The 26,331-nt window shown below is 45.1% G+C and overlaps 1 protein-coding gene and 1 pseudogene across 2 annotated transcripts in view; both read left to right on the forward strand.

Moving 5' to 3' along the window:
• The window catches only part of LOC147017755 (cadherin-17-like), a 168,643-nt gene that overhangs the window by 100,083 nt on the left and 42,229 nt on the right, over nt 1-26,331 (forward strand). The window lies entirely within an intron of this gene.
• LOC147017757 (signal recognition particle RNA) lies at nt 4,887-5,027 on the forward strand (annotated as a pseudogene).

The raw sequence follows: 26,331 nt of genomic DNA on the forward strand, positions 1-26,331 counted from the left end.
CACTGAACAACCAAACTGGGTTCTCTACAAACTGGGTTAAAAAGCAATCCGAGACTATAACTAGGAAATCTTCATCTGCTCTGTCCTTTCCTTATTCCTCGACCTAATCTATCCCTGGCAAGTTAAACTCCCCCATAATCAATGCTCTTCGCTTACCACATGCCCTTTTGAATTATTAATGTACTCCTCCTTCCTCCTCTTCCTTCACATCCATAGCCCTATAAAAGCATCCTCCCAGTATCTTACTGTTTTTACAATCTCTAATCTCAACCCACACAGAATCCTCAACATGAATCCTTCCTTAATGTCACCCCTTTCTCTTGATGCAATGCTGTCCTTTACCCTGATTGCTACTCCTCCTATTCTCTCCTTCCTATCACACCGATACACCTTGTATCCTTCTAATCCTGTACTTCAGTTACTCTCCTCCTGACTGCAACTACAGTAACCTGCAAAAGTATTACACCCCTGCAAAGTTTTCATATTTTGATGCCACTTGAACTTATTTCATGATGCTTTCAAATCAAACTTAACATACACTCAGTGTACAAAATATTTGGAACACCTGCTCTTTCCATAAAATAGACTGATCAGGTGAATCCAGGTGACTGCTATGATCCCTTATTGGTCACACCTGTTAAATTCACTTCAATCAGTGTAGATGAAGGGGAACAGACAGGTTAAAGAAGGATTTTAAAGCCTTGAGACGAATGAGGCATCGATTGTGTATGATTGCCATTCAGAGGGTGAATGGGCATAACAAAAGATTTTATATGCCGCCTTTGAACGGGGTATAATAGTGGATGCCAGGCGCACCGGTTTGAGTGTGTCAAGAACTGTAACACTGCTGAATCTTTCATACTCAACAGTTTCCCGTGTGTATCAAGAATGGTCCGCCACCCAAAAGACATCCAGTCAAAGGCAGGCCAGTAGTTGAAAATGCCTCATTGGTGAAGGAGGGCAAAGGAGGCTGACACGGATTGTGCAGAACAATAGACTGGCTACAGTTCGTCAACTGACAGTTCAGCACAACATTGGTGCCGAAAGACCCGTGAAAGAATTCACAACTCATCGTACCTTGACACAAATGCGGTATGGCAGCCGACGACCAGACAGGCTTCCACTTATTTCAGCAAAAATCAGGAACCTGTGGTTGCAGTGGGCTAAGGAAGAAAACACTGAACACTGGAGGATTGGAAAAACATTGCCTGATCTGATGAATCCTGGTTGCTGCTGTTTCATGCTGATGGGAGGACTAGGGTATGGAGAAAACTACATCAGTCAGGTCAAGTCAGGTATGGAAGTATGCGTCAGAGCAGCACGTCGCTGTGTCCACTTTCTGCCGGTAGTCCAGAGGTCTTCATCTGGCCATCCCCCAGGCAGATGCCTGGCCCATCCCCATCTCTTTGAGATGCCGATCAACCTGCTGCAATCACTAGGCATGCAGTCGGCCCATTGGCTTCCTCCACTCACGAGGCTCCCTCGCTGAGAGGATCTGGTGAGCAGGATCAGTGTTAGGAAAATGAGCCACATATCCACACAGCCGCAGCTGATGCTCACGGACTATGCAGGTAGCAAATCTCATTTGAGTCCCTCTCAGCAATCGCTCGTTGAACACAAAGTCTGACCAGTGATAGCCAAGGATTCTCCAAAGAGCCCTGGCGCCAAAGGAATAAAGTCTCCATCTCAGATCCCTGGTCAGAGTCCAAGTCTCACATCCGTAGAACAAAACTGAAAGCACCAAGGACCTGAAGACTCAGACTTACGTCCTCTTGCACAGGTACCAACAGTGCCACACCCCATGTGTGCCACACCCCGTGTATGCCACACCCCCAATGAATTCATGACTCCACAGGCCCGACCCAGATAGACCATGGGCCATACCCAATATTTCTGCTTAGTTTTTGATTTCCGTAGTCTCCTCTTGGGGGCAACCTGAAACCTTCTGATATATATTCCTCATATATATATCTAAACCCAAAATCAATTGTTCCCAATATCAAAAAGTGAGTGTTAAGGCCCGGTCACACCTTGACGTTTTAGCCAACGTATGCCGATTTTTGAATTTTTTTTTCTAAAATGCTGGCACACGTTGAATACGTTATGGGTAAGTTTTGATAACATTGAGAGCACGCTGAAAAACACTGCCATACGTCGTTGTACGTTGGCTTTAAACGTTGTACTTTTTGGTTGTCCTCAAATTTTTTCATGCTTAAAATTTCACGACGTATGCCGGCGTATGACTCACACGTTCCGCTACGCTCGCCACAAGTTGTATGCACGGTCTGCGATCGTTGACAGACGTCAACACATGCTACTTGTAAGTTAATCATAAGTTGAGACACGCCAAGGTAATGTTTAGCGCACCCGAAACTTATTTCTAACCTATGATTAACGTGTTGTTGGCACGTTACGCGATCGTTGCCACACGTCGACAGACGTTACTTTTAAGTTACTCATAGGCTGAAAGACGTCGATATAATGGATCGTCCTTGCGTCAGCGTCCACGGCCATGGCCAGGACACTTATTTGCAGCATTCTTCAAACTTTTCTTCGGCATGACGAGGATGTTCACACTTCGATGTCTAGCTTGGCTATGATTCCAATTGTCCATCGGCAGCGTCTATTTAAAATAGTCGAGTTTGAGCGTTTTAACACGTTCAGAAGAAACGCTTCAGATTTCAAAACCCCAGCGTCAAAAAACAAAGGCGAGTGACAGCAATTTAAATCGTTCATTGTAAACAATGAAAATAGTTGAGTGGTACCGTTTAAAAGTCGTTGAGTGTAAAAAAATCCAATTGTTGAGCGCAAGCGTCTACTTTCAATAGTGGGGTTTGAGCGATTTAGCACGTTCAATAGAAACGATTAAAATTTCCGAGCGCCAGATTCAAAAAACAAAGGCGAGTGACAGCAATTTAAATCGTTCATTGTAAACAATGAAAATGGCTGAGTGGTAACGTTTAAAAGTCGTTGAGTGTAAAAAAATCCAATTGTTGAGTGCAAGCGTCTACTTTCAATAGTGGAGATGCAGCCATTTAAATCGTTGAGTGGCAGCCTATGAACCTACCCGTGGACACGCGGATGCAAGGACGATCCATCATAACCCACACCCTCCCCCTCACACTCACCTACTACTGCCAACATGCACCAACTACTACTAATACTAATACTGATACTGATACTGCTGACATGGACATCGACTCAAAAAGGAACTCGAAAACACTGTTGGGTTCCCTTTTATGAGCAGCATTTTTATATACCAATTCCAAAAACTGCTGCGAACACGTCTTTATATGGCAGTTGTAACCTAGAAACACGTTCATTTATTTTTTTTTTTGTCGACCGGAAGACGTCATTGGAATACGTTTACATACGTCAATGTGTGTTGGGACTACGTAAAGAATTGGTTCAAAGCACGTCAAACACAAGTTAGAAATAAGTTTCGCGTAAAAAAGACATTACCGTGACGTGTTTCGACTTATGAGTAGCTTATAAGTAGCCTTTGTGGACGTGTGTAAGCGTCCACATATCGTGTGTAAAACTTATCCCCATCGCTTGCGGAACGTGTGTCATATGCCGAGTACGTCGTAAAATTTTGAACATGTTTAAAATTTCTTGACGTACTCTACTTACTACGACGTATGATAGCGTACTTTAGCGTTGTACTCACGTATACCAAACTTACTCATACCGTATTTGACGTGCCCCAACGTTTTAGACACATTTTTCTTAGGTTGGCATACGCTGGCAAGATCGCCAAGGTGTGACCGCGATGTTGACACTTCCATTTCTACGGCAGTTATGATTCGAATCGTTGTGCGTCAGCCTTTTAATAGGCTAAGTCACGACATCGTCGGCTATGCGTGCAATGCGCTATGCCGAAGTTAGACTATCGTTGGGCATCGGTTGTGTAGGCCGACAACAGGTCAGCATTCGTTGGTATAAGTTATCTATAACACAACGAAACGTTCTGTGTCCATTACTAATATGTTATGCATACGACCAACTCGTTATGAATACGTCCGAATCTTAAAAAAAAAACATCAAAAGTTCAACGTCAGCCAGCGTTTTACATACATTTTAATACGTTGCCATCGCTGGCTAAAACGTCAAGGTGTGACCGGGCCTTTACTAAGAATTTAACCAAAACAAAGAAATACATAAAAAAAATGGTTGCTATGGTAGTTTTACCCTAGCAACGGAGACATATAGGCATTTTCTGTGGGTTTAAGAGCACTGAAATATATGAAATGGACAGCAGAAATACTTTTAGAGGACTCCTTGCATGAAAACACATCCACAACATTGTTAAATGCTGAGAAGATTGTGTTTTTAGTATCTTTTGACATAATGAAATACAGGAAGTATAAATGGTCAAATAAGCACAGTTTTGAGCAGGTAGTAAAAAATCGGAATACCTCTGCCATCATCTTTTCATAAGAAAGTTAAAAATGCAAACTTCACATTGCCATGTACTTTCATTTCTAAAGAAAAAAAAATGCCCCTAATTTATTTTACATCTCTGACTGTTCACTGTGCCAATATTTGCTTGAAACAACTTCTATCCCACCTACCATACTTATTATTTGCTTATCCTCCTATTTCATTACGAAATATTTCCCACTTTTCATTCTCAGAAAACCTCATACACAGGCACTTTCTTTTCCCCTCCATTCCCTCTCACTCCCCTCCCCTTTCATTCTTTCTCCTTTGTCTCTTCTTAATATCACTCTCTTCTCACATCTTGTATGTATTCATACAAAATAACAATAGTACAATTAATTACATTTTGTGTCTTCACTGGTAGCTTTATTACGACCTGAAGCATGAACTAACCAATTTATAATGTTATTCAATTAGGATGCATACTTTTATAATGTATTATAACCGGGCGTAGTGGCGTGCGCCTGTAATCCGGCTACTCGGAGGCTTGGGTTGGAGGATCGCTTGAGGACGGGTGCTCTGCACTGGGCCGCGCTATGAGAGGGTGTAGGGCAGCCCGGAATCATGGCGAAACCCAATCCATATCCCTGTGTCGTAAGAGGCGACCAGGGTTGCGTCAGGAAGGGCATCCGGCGTAAAACCTCTGCCAAATCAGTATGCGCATCATAACGGATGATCCGCTGTGGCGACCCCTAACGGGAGCAGCCGAAAGACGAACAACAACAACAACAACTTTTATAATGTATTATGTCGTGCATCACAATACATATATTATTTCAAAACCTCCAATATTTGTACAATATTGCATTATGTATAATTTCTCAGAACATTTATAAGCATTATTGAGGTTGTAACTGGTCATTTACACAATGAATCTGTTTTTATCAATTCTATGAGGTCCTGATGTGATTATGTTAGTCATTACTGATCTTCAAGTTAATGGTTTTGATTAATACTTAAAAGCTGAAATATATGCTTAAATTAAAGCTAATATCAATTAGAAAACACAAATATGAATGATTTTCACGTCAAGTAAAATGTGTGTTTATTTTCAGCAAATTCCTAGATCTGAAATATTATAGTCGCAAATATATATGTACCTGCAACAACAAATGTGCAAATTTCTTCAAAAATCAAAGAGGATGCTGGGGTAAATTTGCCTCTTTTTCATACAAACATGTTCATGAGCATTAAATTTAAGATACATATCTAAAAGGTATTGTGTCCACAAACCATAAACTAAATCATATTATTTTACACATTGGTAGGGCAACATGTGAAATGAGATCATAAAAGTCTGTAGTTTAAAATATGACTTCCATGTATTTTGAATAACTTGCAAATGTATCAAAAATCATGCATCTATTGTACACATCAGTTCTTTGTTGAATAACAAGTGCACAAGTTCATTCTTAACACATTCCAATATGTTCATCAGTCTTCTAATCTGTCACACACTTTTATCACAAGGCTTTCATGGCCTATCCTATCATCTTTTCTGCTCAACGTAATTCAAGTAAACCTGACTAATAAAATCAATAATTTGGTTTCTATGATCATTAACATAGTGCAGGTAACTTGCATATTTGTCCAACAAAAAAATGCATACTAAGTTGGTCACAAAACAAAGTGTTACATCACATACGGTTAGGGATATCTCTTTTTAAGGTTACAGATTTCTGATGACATGCAATAGCACTAGGCTTCCCCAGAGACAAACTGTATCCCTCCATTACCATCCTTACATTAATGAATGTAATCGATTATAATAAAAGTAACCATGAACCCATTTGGAATTCAAATGCATGAAATTATAGCTAAAACCATATGAATTTAGGTGTGTTTCAGTGAAATAGAATATATTTTTTTAAATCTAAGAATTTCAATGAAATGTATCAACATTAGTCTCTCCCAAAGATAATGACATAGACAGTTTGTATATCCTGCTGTTATCATGAATGTTTATCTATAATGATTAAAGTAATAATTGACAAATTTGATATTGAAATGCATGGAATTGAAGATGAAGCCATATGAACAAAGCACAATTGGAGATGTTCACTTGTACACTCTATAACCAGACTAACTGCAATGTGAATTATGTTAGGTGTAAGATATTCATGTCTGGTAAATGTTTACAAAAAAAAAAAAAAAAAGTTGGTAACAGAACAAAGTGTTACACATCATATACAGTTAAGAATATCACTTTCCAAGGTTACATAAATATTAATCAAATTACAAAACTACAAAATCAAAAGATGAATAATCACCGAGAAAAAAAGATAATGAACAATTCATGTTTTTTGTGGAATATGCATAAAATGTATAAGCTTGGATATTTCATCGAAAATGCAAACACATCATGTGTACATTCATAGATATTTGCTGAATTACAATCCTTAAAGGCAATGTCGTGTCTCCACTTAAAAAAAATGAGCTGCATGGCCACTTATTATGCATAAAGTACTTAAAAATGAAAAACAAGTGACCAGAATTACCATACCCAGCTCCCTCCCCCCTCCCAAGACTGCAGTGTTAGATTTAAGCATCCACTGGATAGTCATTAGTATGGTGATATTCAGTCAAATCTTTATAGCAACATCATACTTTTCAACATTTTTGTACTCTTGGTTATTTGTTCATCCATTTGAATATCAATATGAAATCCAGACTTCATAGTTATACTCTTTTTGTCAAGTTCTACTAACAAAATTTGGAAGTCAAGAGGCAATTGTTTTTACATTACACACATGCGATGGAGGTAGGCCTATGTGTGGTGTAGATCTCTATTTATAATATGGCCAATAATATGCATTGCATGTCCAGAAAAAAAGGTGTGGTATTTGTACCAAATTCACTGGAATTGACTCAAAATACACACACACACACACACACACATTTAAAGGCCATTTTCCCCGCTAAAGCGGGGGTTAGCCTTGCGGGCCCCATGACAATCTTCTCCGCTTTACCCTGTTTTCTGCATCTCCCCTTCTTAATCCCCTTGCCCACATTTCCTCTTCCACCACATTTAGCCAAGTTTTTCTCGGTCTTCCCCGTCCTCTACTTCCGACTACACTCATTTCCAATACTCCTCTCACCCAGTCACTTTCATCCTTCCTCAACACATGACCCAACCATCTCAACCTGTTTCTCTTCACAACCTCCATCACAGACTCTATTCCCATCATCTTCCGCAAGTCATCATTTGTCTTCCTCTCTCTCAACGATACTCCACACATCCACCGAACCATTCGCATTTCCACCCTTTCTAGCCTTTGTTGCTGCTCCATGTTCATTACCCATGTCTCACTCCCATAAATCATCGTACTCCTCACACATGAAGCATACACCTTTCCCTTCAGCTTCAACGACACTCCCCTCTTTGTCAGCACGCCACTCAGTTCCCGAAACTTCTTCCATGCACATCTCACTCTAGCAACCGTCGAAGAGTCTGATCCACCTTCTCCATTCAGCATGTCTCCGAGATAGCAAAATGTTTTCACCCCTTCCAGCTTCACACCATCTCCAAGATCCAACTCAACAATTCCTTCATCTGCTGCTCCCTCGATGCACACCTTACACTTGAATGTAGCTGCCACACTGGTTAATGACCCTCTCACCCCACTACATTTTCGATGAACCCATTCAGCACACATTGTACACTGAATGGAGTTCACTCCGACACCCTTCCTGCACACAGCACACGGCCACTTCCCAGTCCTTTCCACCTCAGTGGAAATGGAAGGAAAGGACAAACATGGACAGGTTGGAAGTCAATAACTAATTTATTAATAGAAAATAAATAAATGGAAGGAACTATTTATTTTCTGAGGTGAGTAAAAGAATACGTTCATTTTCTACATTCAACAGCCTTTCCATATATCTCTTCCATCTTCTTTTAATTCCATCTGAGTCCACAACAATTTGTCCCCTTCATCCTTCAAGCAACTCACCCCCGTCACATCAAATCTCTCTCTCGCTATCTGCTTTGCAATCCTGAATACCGCTCTCTTACCCTCCTCCGAATCCAAGCGTTCTCCGAACATTTTCCTATGGGCCTCCTGCGCCTTTGCAACCTCTTTCTTTGCAGCCTTCTTGGCTTCCTTATAACTTTCATGTGCAGCCTCTTCTTCCACCGTATCCTTTGCCTTTTGCCATTCCTTGAACTTCTTCCTCTTCTCTTCAATCGTCTTTCCAACTTCATCATCCCACCACCATGTTTCCGAGTGCCTCGGTGGTCCTTTTGTCCATCCACATACCTCACCAACGGCTCCCAATAGACGAGCTTTCATTGACATCCAACCACTTTCAAGCTCAACCACATCATCTTCAACCATACTCAGCCTCTCTCTTAATGCTTCCTTCACTGTTGCCTCTTTCAACCTCCACACCTTCATCCTCGGTTGGTACTTCACCCGCCGAATTCTCCGCGCACCTTTCACCCTTATATCGCAGACAACCAGGTGGTGCTGCGAAACAGTCTCCTCCCCTGGGATCACCTTTGTGTCCCGGAGGTTTCCCCTATCTCGCTGACGCACCATCAGGTTGTCAATGGTTGTCGTCAAACCACCTGACGTGTAGGTAATAAGCTTATTATTCGCTTTCTGGAATTGAGTATTACAGAGCAACAAATCAGCTCCATCAGCAAACTCCAAGATCCTTTCACCTTCTCCATTTCTCACACCATATCCATAACCCCCATGGACTCCCTCAAAACCGTCTGGACTCCTTCCCACATGTCCATTCAAGTCTCCTCCAACCACAACAACTTCCTCATCTTTCACATTTTCCATCAACTTCTCCATCGCACACCAGAACATGTTCTTCTCTTCATCGCTTCGACCGACCTGCGGGGCATATCCCGAGATGACGTTCACCAAGAGATTTCCGATCACAATTCTCACCATCATCAACCTTTCACTCACTCTAGTCACACTCACTACACTGTCTACAAACTCCTCAGAAAACATTACACCAACACCATGCACGCCTTCCGGGCACCCTTGCCACAAAAACTTGTACTTCTGCCCCTGCCTTCCCTTCACCATTCTCACACCACTTCCCTTCCACCGTGTCTCCTGCACACAACATATGTCCACTCTTCTTCTGACCAATGTTTCAACCACTTCTCCAGATCTCCCTGTCATTGTCCCTACATTCCATGTACCAAACCTCAGAAACCGATCTCCACGTGGGGCATCAGACGATTGGTCATCATAAATGGAAAAATTTTCTCCCTTGCTTCGATCGGGTTCCCCACCTTGAGTTTTAACGAGAGGGGGTGAGGACCCCCACGGGGTACTTCGGGCTGTACCCTGCCCATCAGTTGTACTCATCATGGTTTCCTTTTGAGGCGATGTTTTTATGGCCGGATGCCCTTCCTGACGCCAACCCTTTTAGTCGCCTTTTACGACACGCAGGGATACGGTGTACCTATTCTGACCGGGGTACACACCGGGCCAGGGTACACACCGGGACTCAAAATGTACACTTTAAATATAATGTGTAACATCTGAATTGCACTTAAGCTCAAGAAATTTTACTATTTCTTGGACATTTCGGATGACTTGTACCAATTAATTTGATAAGCCCACTCAAATTTTAAAAGAACCAAATCACAACACAAATATTAATGCATGGGGCTGTGATTTAAAAAACTGGCCTAACAACACTTTTGCAACCAAAGCCCGATTTCATTTGTCATCATTATATTATTATCAACACATAATATAATGGCAGAATAAATTACCTTTATGTCCTGATCATTCTTGCTTTTCCTGGTCCTCTCACTGGTGAAATGCACAAAAAATATGCGATAAGATTCCTGTTGCAGAGCTGCAGCATTCCCATGCTAGCAGAACAGTGCACTTGCCTAGGACTCAGAGTACAGGGCCTGTGATTGGTCAATCACATTCAGGTCCCCAATACCCCAGCTGTGATTGGTTATTTAAGGAACAACTATGACATCATCACTGGAGAAAAGAGGTCTGCTAAGTGCACTGATTTTGGCACCTTTACATCAGAATTCTGAAAAAATGCTCAAAATTCAGGGATGGGAACATTCACCATTGGTCTTACACACATGTCCATTGATCATTTAGAGCAAAATAAAGTAGCCCCCAGGTGGAGACTACGGAAGTGAAGAATTTTGAGGCTTGGCCCATGGTCTAAGACGTCTATTGACTCCTGACTCGTAGCCAGCAGAGACATGAATATCACTGCCAAGGAAAGTGAATCTTTCAATGACCTCAACATCCTCGCCACAAACAGGTACATGCAAGATAGCAGCATCCAAGATGTCATTGAAACTTTTGACCCAGAAAACCCATAATACCAGTGGCTCCAACTCCTCATTCAGCACCTTGAGGGACCCCAAAAGGATATCCCAAGTTATTCAATCCCAAAAAGGATATCCACAAAGATGACTGCATCATCTGAGAAATGATGGTCAGAGATGTCGACATTCCCAAACGATGCACTGCAGCTTGATCTCTCCAACATCCGCCCCAGAATCCAGTCCAGACAAGCGCTGAAAAGTGTGGGGGCCAGTACACATCTCTGATGAACTCCAGTAACAACTGCAAAATAAGTCAGAGATGGTATCACCACATCTCACAGCACTCTCAGTATCAAAGTGTAGTTCAGACATCAGGTTGATCAGTTTTGGTGGCACCCCACAAAGACCAAGAGTCTTCCAGAGGGCATCCCGATTCATGGAATCGAATGCCTGGCAGAGATCAACATAGCCTGCAAGCAGTCTCTGCTGAAAATCTCGTCTATGTTTGGTGAGGACACAAAGAGCAAGGATACAGTCAATCATTGACGTCTTTTGTATAAAGCCTGATTGGTCTGGGTGCTGATGCTCAAGCAGATGGTGGCAAAACCTATCAAGAATTATCCAAGCAAAGACCTTGCTCAGCACTAAGAGCAGCTTCACCTCTCGGTAGTTGTTGTGGTCCTGGTGATCACCCGACCCTTTCCAGAGAGGGACAACAAGGCCCCTCTTCCAACCAGTGGGGATGATGCCTGTGTTCGAGGCAGAGCACAGAACCGCATGCAATGGCATGAGTACAGCATTTCCACCTGCCTTCAGAAGTTCAGCATGAATGCCACAAATCCCAGGAGCTTTATCTATTTCAAACAGTTCAACGCAGCCTGGGTTTCCACAAACGAAGGTGGATCACAGTTAATTGGAGGGTCAGCAATCAGGATAGTAACACCCCTAGCATCCAACTCAACAGTTGGTGGATCAGGCTGGTACAGCCACTCAAAGTAGGTGGCCCAGTGGGCCTTCACTTCGGACTCCTCTATCAAGAGCCTACCACCACCAGCTCGAACTTCAGTACACCAAGGATGGGCTTAGAGGAATGCAATGCGCGAATTCCCCTGCAAGCAGGATTGTGCTGAACAATAGACGGGCTACAGTTCGTCAACTGACAGTTCAGCACAACATTGGTGCCGAAAGACCCGTGAAAGAATTCACATCGTAGAATCACTTGACCACAGGTGATGCTCTATCCTCTCTCAGATTCTCTCCCTCTCTCAATTATATTGATCGAACAGGAGAATGATTGAGTGTGGAATGATTCAGCAACATTTTGTATTGATCTAACAGGAGAACGATTGAGTGACGGAGGATATTGATCGAACAGGAGAATGATTGAGTAACATATTGTTGCGGCCACGGGTACCGAGACACCAGCTTGTCACTCAGGGGGATTAATCCCCGGTTGTCCTCGGTAGAGCCGAACCTGGAGCCACCTCTCACAATTAACGTTGTGGTACAGTGGGTTGTTTTAGAACCACGAACGCCACCCAGTCAACCACAAGTTCCAGTGTCCACCGTCTCATTATGCCGTTTAACTAGAGGTCACGTGGTTACCTGAGCGGGGAGTGTGCCCTCGGCAAAGCACCAATGTTATCTCGATTAGATTTTAATTAGGGCGGCCGAGCGTTTTAACTGCTGGTGCGTGCCGACTATTTTTAGTCAAATCTGTGGTAATTACCTCCCAGTCTATCTCGGTTCGGACAATGCGAGACCAATGGAAGGAAAGGACAAACATGGACAGGTTGGAAGTCAATAACTAATTTATTAATAGAAAATAAATAAATGGAAGGAACTATTTATTTTCTGAGGTGAGTAAAAGAATACATTTCAAAGCAAAATCAATCAAAATGCCAGGAAAGAGACAAAGAGCAGATGCTTATCGGGGGTTGACTTGCAGCGAAACACAGACAAGGGTACCCAACAGATCATTCAAAGGGGGAGGGGGAGAAGATAATTTTCTCGCTCACCAGAGAGTAGTCGTCCCTGAAGTGAAAACGTCCTGAAATGTGTGCGTGCGTGTCACGTCCGTCGCCAACTCCCAGCCTGACCGTGCACCCTCTCGCGAACAGTTTTGAATGCCAGTCGATGTCTGAGAAGGCACCGAGATCGTCTGTCGCGGGTTTAGACCCTGGTGCTGCGACACGGGCAGTTCCTCACACTTCACGAAACTGGTGATGTCCAGTGACACACACGGTCCATCGGTGACTGACCCGCGCCTCACACATTGGTGGCCGACCCGAGCCTCACTCGTTGTCGGCGCTGCTCACACCCACACGCACACCACACAATCGGTTGCTCACTTTCGGGCCTGCACGCTTCCTCGCTTGCACGCTTCTTCCCTCGCGCGCTTACACCCACTTCTTGCTCGCTTCTCACGCCTTCTTCTCCCTCCTCTTACTTCACTCACTTTCTTTCTCATTCTCTTCTCCTCCTCTTACTTCTCTCTCTCCTCTTACTTCTCTCCCTCAGAACGGTCCTCCAATTCGTTTTATATCTCTGGCCGTCTCAGCGGGTGCAGAGTCCGCCCCAACCTCACCCCGCCCCACTTGTGCACGGTTACCATGACGACCCGTGCGCTCTCAAAAATGGCAGGCGTCGGCGCTCGCGAAAGACCATTGCTAAGGAAAAATAAGGGCGCGCGTCAGAGCTCACGAAAGAAATGTGTGTAAACGTGTCTGTCGTAAAGATAAAAACTTCCCATAAAGGCCCAGTCACACCTTGATGTTTTAGCCAGCAATGGCAACGTATCAAAATGTATGTAAAACGCTGGCTTACGCTGAACTTTTGATGTTTTTTTTTAAGATTCGGACGTATTCATAACGAGTTGGTCGTATGCATAACATATTAGTAACAGACATAGAACGTTTCGTTGTCTAATAGATAACTTATACCAATGAATGCTTAGCCTGTTGTCGGCGTTCACAACCTATGCCCAACGATAGTCTAAATTATGCATAGCGCGCTGCACGTATCGCCGACGATCACGTGGCGTAGCCCATTAAAAGGCTGCCGCACAATGATTCAAATCATAACCGCCGGAGAAATGGAAGTGTCAACATCGCAGTCACACCTTGGCGATCTTGCCAGCGTATGGCGACCTCTGAAAAATGTGTTGAAAACGCTGGCGCACGTCGAATACGGTATGGGTAAGTTTGGTATACGTGAATAGGACTCTAAAGTACGCTATCATACATCGTAGTAAGTGGAGTATGTCTTGAAATTTTAAACGTGTTAAAAATTTTATCACGTACTTGCCGTATGCCTCACACGTTCCGCATGCGATGGGAATAAGTTGTACGCACGATATGCGATCGTTGGCACACGTCGACAAAAGTTACTTGTAAGTTACTCATAAGTCAAAACACGTCGAGGTAATGTTTAGCGTCAGTGTTCCAGACTCCCTGTTTTTTTTTTTTCTTCGGTATGATGGTGATGTTGACACTTTGATTTCTAGTGCGGTTATAATATAATATAATTAATAGGCTGCCGCTCAACGATTTAAATCGTAACCACACAAAAATCGAAGTGTCAACATCACCGTCATACCGAAGAAAAAAAAAACCCCCAAAAAACCAGGGTGTCTGGACACACTGACGCTAAAGGCCCAGTCACACCTTGACGTTTTAGCCAGCGATGGCAACGTGTTAAAATTTATGTAAAACGCTGGCTTACGTTGAACTTTTGATGGTTTTTTTTAAAGATTCGGACGTATTCATAGCGACTTGGTCTTATGTATAACGCATTGGTAACTACACAGAACGTTTCGTTGTGTTATAGATAACTTATACCAACGAATGCTGAACCTGTTGTCGGCCTACACAACCGATGCCCAACGATGGTCTAACTCAGGCATAGCGCGTTGCACGCATCGCCGACGATGTCGTGACGTAGCCTATTAAAAGGCTGACGCACAACGATTCAAATCATAACTGCCGTAGAAATGGAAGGGTCAAAATCGCGGTCACACCTTGGCGATCTTGCCAGCGTATGCCGACGTAACAAAAAGTGTGTCTAAAACGTTGGGGCACGTCGAATACGGTATGGGTAAGTTTGGTATGCGCGAGTAGAACGCTAAATACGCTATCATAAGTCGTAGTAAGTAGAGTACGTCAAGAAATTTTGAACATGTTCAAAATTTTACGACGTACTCGGCGTATGACACACGTTCGCATGCGATGAGGATAAGTTTTACACACAATATGTGGACGCTTACACACGTCCACAAAGGCGACTTATAAGCTACTCATAAGTCGTAACACGTCGCGGTAATGTCTTTTTTACGCGAAACGTATTTATAACTTATGTTTGACGTGCTTTGAACCAATTCTTTACGTAGTCCCAACACACATCGACGTATGTAGACGTATTCCAATGACGTCTTCCGGTCGACAAAAAAATAAAAAAAATGAATGTGTTTCTAGCTTACAACTGCCATAAAAAGACGTGTTCCCAGCGATTTTGGGAATTGGTATATAAAAATGGTGTTCATAAAAGGGGAACCCAACAGTGTTTTTGAGTCTTTTTGAGTCGATGTCCATGTCAGCAGTAACAGTATCAGTATCAGTATCAGTATTAGTATTAGTATTAGTAGTAGTTTGTTCATGTTGGCAGTAGTAGGTGAGTGTGAGGGGGAGGGTGTGGGTTATGATGGATCGTCCTTGCGTCCGCGTGTCCACGGGTAGGTTCATAGGCTGCCACTCAACGATTTAAATGGCTGCATCTCCACTATTGAAAGTAGACGCTTGCGCTCAACAATTTGAATTTTTTTACACTCAACGACTTTTAAACGGTACCACTCAGCTCGTTTCATTGTTTACAATGAACGATTTAAATTGCTGTCACTCGCCTTTGTTTTTTTTTGTTTTTTTTTTTTTGACGCTGGGGTTTGGAAATTTGAAGCGTTTCTTCTGAACGTGTTAAAACGCTCAAACTCGACTATTTTAAATAGACGCTGCCGATGGACAATTGGAATCATAGCCAAGCTAGACATCGAAGTGTGAACATCCTCGTCATGCCGAAGAAAAGTTTGAAGAATGCTGCAAATAAGTGTCCTGGCCATGGCCGTGGACGCTGACGCAAGGACGATCCATTATACCGACGTCTTTCAGCCTATGAGTAACTTAAAAGTAACGTCTGTCGACGTGTGGCAATGATCGCGTAACGTGCCAACAACACGTTAATCATAGGTTAGAAATAAGTTTCGGGTACGCTAAACATTACCTCGGCGTGTCTCAACTTATGATTAACTTACAAGTAGCATGTGTTGACGTCTGTCAACGATCGCAGACCGTGCCTACAACTTGTGGCCAGCGTAGCGGAACGTGTGAGTCATACGCCGGCATACGTCGTGGAATTTCAAGCATGAAAAAATTTGGGGACAACCAAAAAGTACAACGTTTAAAGCCAGCGTACAACGACGTATGGCAACGTACTACGACGTATGCCAGCGTGCTCTCAATGTTATCAAAACTTACCCATAACGTATTCAACGTGTGCCAGCGTTTTAGAAAAAAAATTCAAAAATCGGCATACGTTGGCTAAAACGTCAAGGTGTGACCGGGCCTTAACCATTACCTTGATGTGTTTCGACTTATGAGCACCTTACAAGTCATGTGTGTGGACGTGTGTCAATGATCGTGTAAAGTGCCTACAACACGTTCGTCAGAGGTTAGAAATAAGTTTTGGGTACGCTAAACATTACCTCGACGTGTTTCGACTTATGATTAACTTACAAGTAATGTGTGTCGACTTGTGTCAACGATCGCATAACGTGCCTACAACTTATGGCCAGCGTAGCGGAACTTGTGAGTCATACGCTGGCATAAGTCGTAAAATTTCAAGCATGCTAAAATTTGAGGACAACCGCAAAGTACAACGATGAAAGCCAGCGTACTACGACGTATGGCAGTGTTTTTGAGCATGCTCTCATTGTTTCCAAAACTTACCCATAACGTATTCGACGTGTGCCAGCGTTTTAGACAATTTTTTCAAAAATCGGCAAAAGCTGGCTAAAACGTCAAGGTGTGACTGGGCCTTAAGAGAGGGGATCTATTTTTTACCCTTCTCAACGCATCACATTTAAGATCCCATTAGACATGGGGATGGGGCTAATCTGAACATGCATTTAAGGAAATAACTGTCTGAGGACCTGGATGTGTGGATGCATAAATCAGACCGGATTCTGAAATCCGTAACAATATTATATTTATCTAACAGGAGAATGATTGATTAGCACATTATATTGATCTAACAGGAGAATAATTGTATGGAGAATGAATGAGTAACTTGTTATATTACTCAACTGGAGAATGATTGAGTGGGGAATGAGAGATTGACATATATTGGTCTAACAGGAGAATGATTGAGGTTGGAATGATTGAGCAACATTTTATATTCATCTAACGGAACAATGATTAAGTGACATATTACACTGATCTGACCGGAGAATGATTGAATAACATTATATTGATCCAACAGGAGAATGATTGAGTAACATTTTATATTGATCTCACGGGAGAATGATTGAGTCACTTATTATCTTGATCTCACAGGGGAATGATTGAGTAACATATTATCTTGCTTTCACAGGGGAATGATTAAGTGACATATTATATTGATCTAACAGGATAATGATTGAATAACATATATTGATCTCACGGAAGAATGATTGAGTAACATATTATATTGATCGAACAGGATAATGATTGAATAACATTATATTGATCTAACAGGAGAATGATTGAGTAACATATTATATTGATCTAACAGGAGAATGATTGAGTAACATATCATATTGATCGAACAGGAGAATGGTTGAGTAACAGATTATATTGATCTAACAGGAGAATGATTGAGTAACATATCATATTGATCTAACAGGAGAATGATTGAATAACATATTATATTGATCGAACAGGAGAATGATTGAGTAACATATAATATTGATCTAATAGGAGAATGATTGAGTAACATATTCTATTGATCGAACAAGATAATGATTGAATAACATATTATATTGATCGAACAGGATAATGAATGAATAACATTATATTGATCTCACAGGAGAATGATTGAGTCGCATATTATATTGATCGAACAGGGGAATGATTGAAAAACATATTATATTGATCTCACAGGGGAATGATTGAGTCACATATTATATTGATCTTCCAGGGGAATGATTGAGTAACATATTATATTGATCTAACTCTTACAGGATGATGATTGAATAACATATGATATTGATCTAACAGAAGAATGATTGAGTAACTTGTATTGATCTCATTCTTTCAGGATAATGATTGAGTAACATATTATATTGATCTAACAGGATAATGATTTGATAACATATTATATTGATCTAACAGGATAATGGTTGAGTAACATATTATATTGATCAAATAGGATAATGATTGAGAAACATATTATATTGATCTAACAGGATAATAATTGAGTAACATATTATATTGATCTAACTCTAACAGGATAATGATTGAATAACATATTGTATTGATATTACAGGGGAATGATTGAGTAACATATCATATTGATCTAACTCCAACAGGATCATGATTGAATAACATTTTATATTGATCTCTCAGCGGAATGATTGCGAAACATATTATATTGATCTAACTGAAGAATGATTGAGTAACATATTATATTTATCTAACTCTAACAGGATAATGATTGAATAACATATGATATTGATCTAACAAGATAATGGTTGAATAACATATTATATTGATCTTACAGGAGAATGATTGAATGACATATTACATTGATCTAACAGGAGAATGATTGAGTAATCTCTATTATAATACCAAGCTTGCAGACTAAAAACTCGACTCGTCTTCACACTATCCCTATGAAATTGCTGTGGCACTTAGCGGACATGCCGACAATGTTTGGGAAGTCATGGCGTTCCATAGTACCACTTGCATTTTGCACAATGCGTATTTTTGCCATTCCCCGTGTATGGTCTGTCCTCTGCTACCAGCTATGTTGTACTGCTATCCCGTGCAAGTGCACGGGTATCGCTAGTATATTATATTGATCTAAGAGGAGAATGAATGAGTAACATATTATATTGATCTTACAGGAGAATGATTGAATAACCTATTATGTTGATCTAACAGGATAATGATTAAATCACTTTATATTGATCTAACAGGATAATGATTGAATAACATTATATTGATCTAACAGGAGAATGATTGTTGTTCGTCTTTCAGCTGCTCCCGTTAAGGGTCGCCACAGCGGATCATCCGTTATGATCCGCATACTGATTTGGCATAGGTTTTACGCCGGATGCCCTTCCTGACGCAACCCTGGTCGCTTCTTACGACACAGGGATAAGGATTGGGTTTCATCATGATTCCAGGCTGCACTCCACCCTCTCATAGCGCGGCCCAGCGCAGAGCTTACAGGAGAATGATTGAGTAACATATTATATTGATCTAACTCTAACAGGATAATGATTGAATAACATATTATATTGATCGAACAAGATAATGGTTGAATAACATTATATTGATCTAACAGGATAATGATTGAATCACATGTCACATTCATCTAACAGGAGAATGATTGAATAATATATTATATTGATCGAACAGGAGAATGATTGAGTAACATATTATATTGATCTAACAGGAGAATGATTGAATAACATATTATATTGATCTAACAGGAGAATGATTGAGTAATATATCAAATTGATCTAACAGGAGAATGATTGAGTAACATATTATATTGATCTAACAGGAGAATGATTGAGTAACATATCATATTGATCAAACAGGAGAATGATTGAATAACATATTGTTGTGGTTACCAGATTCGCAAACCACCATTCAGGTCCCTTAGGTGAGGTATCTCGGTAAGTGCATGTGTAGTTAGGCCCAAACCCGTTGTCTAGTGGGAATACATGTCATTTATACGTGCTGCGACTCTTCAGGATAGCCGTTTTTCTTTTACTATCTTTATTTTGGACCAATCGCCACCATCACAACCACAACATCAACCACCGACCACAACCACCGCTTCACCACAACCGCCACGACCTTTACCGTCACAACTCGCCACCATCGCATCGCCGTCGTCTCGCGCCACTCATGGGCACCGATGCTGGACTCGTGTAGGGCGCACGTTGAACAGCGTGTACAAAATCACGGATTTTCTGCTTCAAAAACGGATCCAAAACGACACACGCCCACTTTTTGCCGTCCAATCGGTGAGCGAGGGGCGACTGGCTCCTGCCCCAGGGCGATCGATATATGCAAATTTGTGGATCAAAAAGCCTTCACGCCCACTTTTTGTCGGGCCAATGGGGAGCGAGTTGAAAGGTCAAAGGGAGGGGGTCAAAGGCGAAGTTACGGGGGGATAAAAGGACGGTGTTCGTCAGTAAAAGGGTAGTAAGAAGTCGGAACGAGGAAGAAAGGAGTAGTAAGAAGTCGGAACGAGGAAGAAAGGAGTAGTAAGAAGTCGGAACGAGGAAGAAAGGAGTAGTAAGAAGTCGGAACGAGGAAGAAAGGAGTAGTAAGAAGTCGGAACGAGGAAGAAAGGAGTAGTAAGAAGTCGGAACGAGGAAGAAAGTAGTAGTAAGAAGTCGGAACGAGGAAGAAAGGAGTAGTAAGAAGTCGGAACGAGGAAGAAGGGAGTCGTAAAGGTCGGAACGAGGCGAAGGAGAGTCGGAACGGAGGGGACGAGCTGTGGAGAGGCGGCGAGTCGGACGAAGGGTGCTCGCGTCGTGCAGGGAGCTGCACCCCTGGGAGGCCGGCAGCGCGACCTGGCCGAGGTGGAGACGCTCGTCGCGCACATAATAAAGATCCTCTATACCCCGAGCATCAGCAACCCCCTCCTGTTCCCCCCCCGCGCTGAGATAGTGCGACCAAGGGGGCCCCGTTCCCACCCCCCTGCCTGGCACTGTCCACGAGGCCCGCGGGTTGCGGGGCCATCGCCGCTCCGCGTCTCATCACCAGACGGGTAGGCCCGACCAGGTCTCGGCCCCAGGCCTACCCCATTCTTGAGGGTATTTCTTTTCCTTGGTTTTGGGTATGTGTTGTCGGCGCCGTCTGTGAAGTAGAATTGTATAAGTGTTGCCGTGTGCTCGGTAGTCGGAATTAGCTCTGCACTGTGTTTTCACTTTTGTGTTTGCTTTTTGTGTAAATGGAATTGTGTTTTCTTTTTTGTGTGCATTTGGTGGAATTGTATTTGTGTGCTTCCCGTGTGCCGAGAATAAATGTGCTTTATTGTTGAACTGTTCTCCCGCTTCGCTTCGTCTTTTTCCTCCATTGAATCCCCATCTTGCTTCACGTAAAGGGTTGGTAGTGGGCTGAATACGCCCGATAATTAATCGAACCGTCGAGGTCGACGATAACACCGCTCGGTTATTCTGATAGTCGGAACGGGTCGCTTAAGTGGCCCGTGTCCGAAGTCGACCTGCGGCGAGGTGCGATCGCCCGGTCTACCCTCCGCGTGGGTACTTAGGTAGTTCGAATTTGGCGAGCAACCCTATCCCACGCGGGGGCTGATTGGCTCGATCGCGGTGAGACCGAAAGGTCCACCCGTGACTGGTTCCCGGCGTTAGTCCGAGAGGGTCACGACTGGATTGTCCGTCCGGTGGGCGACGTGCCGCGATTCGAGTTACGTGGCCGTCGCACGCCGGCGGGCGCGAAGACCGCAACACTGGTGTCAGGTCGTGCGATACAAATTCATCGCCCTCCTCGCGGCACTGGTATTGGAGAGCGGGACAACAGGCTCTCCTGTCTCCAGCGAAATTCACGGGAATCGGTCCAGGGGTGAGAGAAGCGACCCCCGATTCCCTCCAAATTACGAGCGAGCGAAATTAACCCTTCACGAGAAGCAAGATGGCGTCTCAAGGCGAGCGGGAGCCGGGGTATTAGAAATGGATATGTGTAATAATGTAGAGTCCATGGCCCAGGATGGAATCCCCGAGCAGGAAATGTTGATTGTGCAGGAACACGGACTCGCCCAACTGAACCCAGGGCCCGAGGTGGGTGCGGCAGCGGCCGCAGTGTATGACACCTCCCCTCCCCCTCTCCACCAAGACCCTTCCCCAACCCCTGCCGAAACGGCTCACTTGAGTGCATCCGACATGGCCCAGCTATTCACCATGCTGGCACAAATGAATGCGGCAATGACAAATGAAATGAAAAACGAAATGAAAGGCATGAACAAACAAATGATCGAAAAGATGGATGCGAATATGAAGAACGAAATGAAAGGCATGAACGAAAAGATGGATGCGAATACACAAAAAATGGATGAAAAGATGGATACAAATACAAATGAAGTGAAAACGACGATGGATGCGAATACACAGCAAATAAACGGAATGGAAGCAAACATGAAAGAAGAAATGAAAGAGCTGCGGGGTGAGACGCAGAACATGGGCCGAAGCCTGCAGGCGGGCATGAAGGCCGTGACCAGGGAGATCAAATGGCGACTCCACGTGTGGGAGCAAACGAGCTGGGTGGGGGTGCAACGGGACAGGCCCGCGGTGGAGGCGGGTGAAAAATAATTCGTGGAACGTGTTGGGCGAGGGTCGTGACGATGACCGAAAGGGAAAAATTAAATGGGGAGACCAAAACGTGTGAGACGAGACACGAGGTGACGACAACAGAAATAATAGTTGAGACAAGGGAGGTAAAGGGTGAAGAGTTGGCAGAGACACGGGAGACAGAAAAAATAGAGGGAAGACTACACGATGAAGACGGGGTAAGTGACGCGCACGCACACACGGAGGTAGTGGAGGACAATGGGGTTGAGCTCGCGGAGCGTGCAGGGACCCGGTGCGAGCAGCGGGATGGCCTCCTCCAGGAACGAGGGGAGGGAGTGTCGCCCCTTGAGGCGAGTCACGACCAGGTGAGTTCGGTCGTGCTTTGCGAGGTTGAGGGGACGAGTGCTGTGGACGGGTGCACGGAGAGCTTGGGGGGTGTAGAGGCCCCGGAGACCCTTGTGGGGACACAAATCCCCAGTGTGGTTGTCCCTGTGTGTGTGGTGCAAGGTGTGAGTGCGGCACCGTGTGTGGAAGCGACCCCGTGTGTGAGTGGTGTGGTGGCGATGGTGCCGGAGTACGTGCTTCCCAGCACGCCGTGTGTGGATGAGGCACGGAGTGTGAGTGAGGCACCGCGGGTTAGTGCCCCCGCGTGTATGAGTGAGGCACGGTGTGTGGATGAGGCACAGCGGTTGAGTGCACTTGCGTGCGTGGGTGAGGCACCGCGGGTGAGTGCCCCCGCGCGAGTGAATGGAGCACCACGTGTGAGTAGTATGGTTTGTGTGAGTAGTGAGGCACGCGTGAGTGAACGGCCGTGTGCAAGGTCGCTGTGTGCCAGGGAGACCGTGTGTGTGAGAGAGCGGTATGAGAGGGAGATGTCGGTCGGCATGCGGGAGCACGCAGCCGCGTCTCCCCGTGTGGATGTGATGGTGTGGACTGTGTGTGTCGTAACACGCAGGTGTGCGTGTGTGTGGAATGGAGACGGAGACGGCGACATGGGAGAAACGAAAGCCGAGTAGCGGCTGTAGTTGTTTCGAGGACCGTGCCGGGTTCACCCAGCAGTGAGCACGCGGTTCGTGCTGTGCAACGCACGAGACCGCCACGTGCTCGCTTGCGAGAGTGAAGTCCCGGTCCGGAAACGCACGCGGTGGATTTGCCGATCCCGCGGACGGACAAAGTTTAGGCAGGTAAATGGATTTGGACCGGACGGGTTCTCCACGCGATCGTGTGTTAAGCTCCAACGGGCAAAGCACATGTGTTCGCGTGGGGAACTCCTCGAAACGTGGGGCTTGTTTTTTTTTTTTTATAAGACGGTGACGCCATGGCTGCACGTGTGGTTGGAATCCGGCAGGAGGGGCATCTCTGCCGGATGGTAGCGTCCAAGGAGGGACGAGGAACACGTGCAGCTGCATGACGTCACGGGCAGGTGCAAAGTGCGCGAGCTCTGAGTTGCCGCGCAGGTGCTGCGCATGGAAAAAAAAAGGCAAGCCTCACTTTCGGGTGTACAGGATTCCTGGGCAAGGGGTGAAAGACCCCCTTACCTGGGCACAGGATGGAAACTAGTTAGGGGGAAGGGTTAGCTTAGTTAGACCGACTTCATGGGGCAGGGGTAAGTCCTCATGGAGTCCGTGGAATGGATTAATTAGAGGGATTGTAGCCAGATTTAGGTTGGGAAATAAAATGGGATTATTTCGGAGACAGTGACAGACAGTGAGTGTGTAGAGGGGACGTAGTTTAGCTACGTAGTGTTAAAAGGAACGTGCTGTAGTTTAAGGGACGACGTGGGAGCACGAGCTAGTTAGGGGGTGCAGTTAGAAGGATGGCAGAGTTCGGTGGTGTGTGTGATGAAGAGTTGTTGGTGAGTTATGAGGTGGAGGCATGTGCTTTGTGAGTGAGTGAGGCCAGCGGGTCTGTGTTTATGGAGTGAATGGGGAATGCATGGTGCGATGAGTGATTGGGGGGAGGAGTGACTCCCGCCCAAGGGACCCGGGGTCAGTGTAGATCGAGTTAGCTGGGTTAGTCAAATTGAAAAATGGAGGTCGTTTTGTTGTTGGTGGGAAAGTAGGCTCGAGACCCATTTGGAGGGGTGCAGGAGCCCTGTTGACGGGCTTGGGAGCGTGGCTGCGAAAGGTGAGTATCGCTGAGTGGGTACCCCGGGCACCAGGCTAGTCGGCCGCGGTAGGCCATGCGGGGCCCATGGGGGCCGGGATAGAGTAGTGGGCACGGGTGCGCCTGCTTGGTGCGGGGGCCCGGGCGCCATTAGCCGCGTGGGCAGTGCAGTGGGCACGGGTGACCCGGAAAGGGGCCCGGGAGGCCGGCCTGCCACGTGTGCGTTTCAGGGAGGTGCCATGGGGGGCACTCCCCGGTGTTAGGGAGCTGGTAGGCTCGGAGGCAGTGTAGTGCCCGGGGGTGCCATAGCGGGAGAATCGGGGCAGAGGGTCGTGCCTGCCAAAGTGAGCCACGTGTCCCAGCCAGGAGACCGTGTGAGGGCACGGAGAGAAAATTGGGGGCGAGGCCCGAAATTGTAAGGACACCAACACAGGCGACGGGAATCTGGGTTTATAGAACCAATAGTTTAAGCGAGAGGCGCTTGTTGAAAGCCCCGGGGTAGTTTAAGAGTTAATGGTTAGGGTAGATTAGGAAGTGTACCCCTCCGCACCATCCATCCCTCGCTGTCGTTGTGGGCCGCTGGACCCACTTTGGGTTAGATCGCCGAACTCTGGGGAGGCCATTCTGAGGCTTCGTTGGGCCTCGACACAGGACGTTAGCTCTCCCTTGTTCTGCCTCCGGGAAGGGAACGTAGGGGTTGGGAGTAGGCTAGGTGACAGGATAGGTTAGCCGAACAAGGACGATAAAGGGGGTTAGGGGACGATTTATAGTGGGGGAGTAAAAATAAAAACAACAAAAAATAAGTTGGGGCTAAATTGGGGTTTGACAAATTAAGGGAGTGGGTATGTACAGTGACAGGCAAAGGCGATAGGTTGGGAGGGAGACAGGTAGGTAGGGTCCGAGCCCGCCTTCCAAGTGGCCAGCACCACCGCACTCCCTCCACCAACCTCCATTGAACGGCAAAGGCTGGCCAACTTCATCGGCTGGCCGTGTTTTGCTTCAAGGCGGAGGCCGGCCAAGTTCATCGGCAGCTGTGTGCTGCAAGGCCTGTGCCGGCCAGTTCATCTGCTGGCTGTTTTACTTCAAGGCCTGTGCCGGCCAGTTCATCTGCCGGCTGTGTTTGCCTGCGGCGGCCTTCTTCGGCGGGCTGTGTTTGCCTGCTACCTTTGCCATGCCATGCCCACTGCCCATGTTCACCAGCCCCGTTCAATTTTTGCTTTCCCCCCCCCCCTGTTCATTTCCATGTGCGCCAGGATCCGCAAGGCAACAGTTTGCAAGCTGCAAGAACTGCCCTGTTGGCAGCTACAACACGGGCCTGCAGTGGCGGCCCGTGCACCGTGTTTGTGTTCATGCATCCATTCGTTGTGCTCATTGCGTGTGCCACTTGAGCTGGCACGGAGACTGCGTTGTGCAGCCCATGCACCGTTGTGGTTCACTGCGTTCAGTTCAAAAGGAAGGCCTTGGACTGCGTGTGAGCAGCCAGCCACGTTCCCTGTCACCTGCATTGTTTGAGTCAGAGACTGCATGTGGGCAGCCTGGCTCCCTGCTAACTGCTTTCTTTTGCAGAGTTCAATGATCCTGGGCCATGGTTTAGTGTAAATTTGTAAGTTAAGGTAAGATGTACTGTACATATGAGTGCGCCCCCGGCATGTATGTCTTAGCGCCGGCAATTTTATTTAAGTCGTCCGTGTGAGTGAGTTTGTTTAGATAGTTACGCAGCCCTCAGGTTATTTATTTTGGGGACACGAATACCATGAATGTCGCACTCAGGGATCCGTAGGTAAAATGTACTAGGGGAAAACTACACATGATGGCACACGAAAATTTGACGACTCGGGACGAGTCTGTAAAAAGGGAAGGGGGTAGTGTTGTGGTTACCAGATTCGCAAACCACCATTCAGGTCCCTTAGGTGAGGTATCTCGGTAAGTG

Source organism: Eptatretus burgeri, chromosome 11 (assembly GCF_056783735.1).
Source record: "Eptatretus burgeri isolate ZD-2024b chromosome 11, Ebu_testis_v1, whole genome shotgun sequence".
NCBI lineage: Eukaryota > Metazoa > Chordata > Myxini > Myxiniformes > Myxinidae > Eptatretus > Eptatretus burgeri.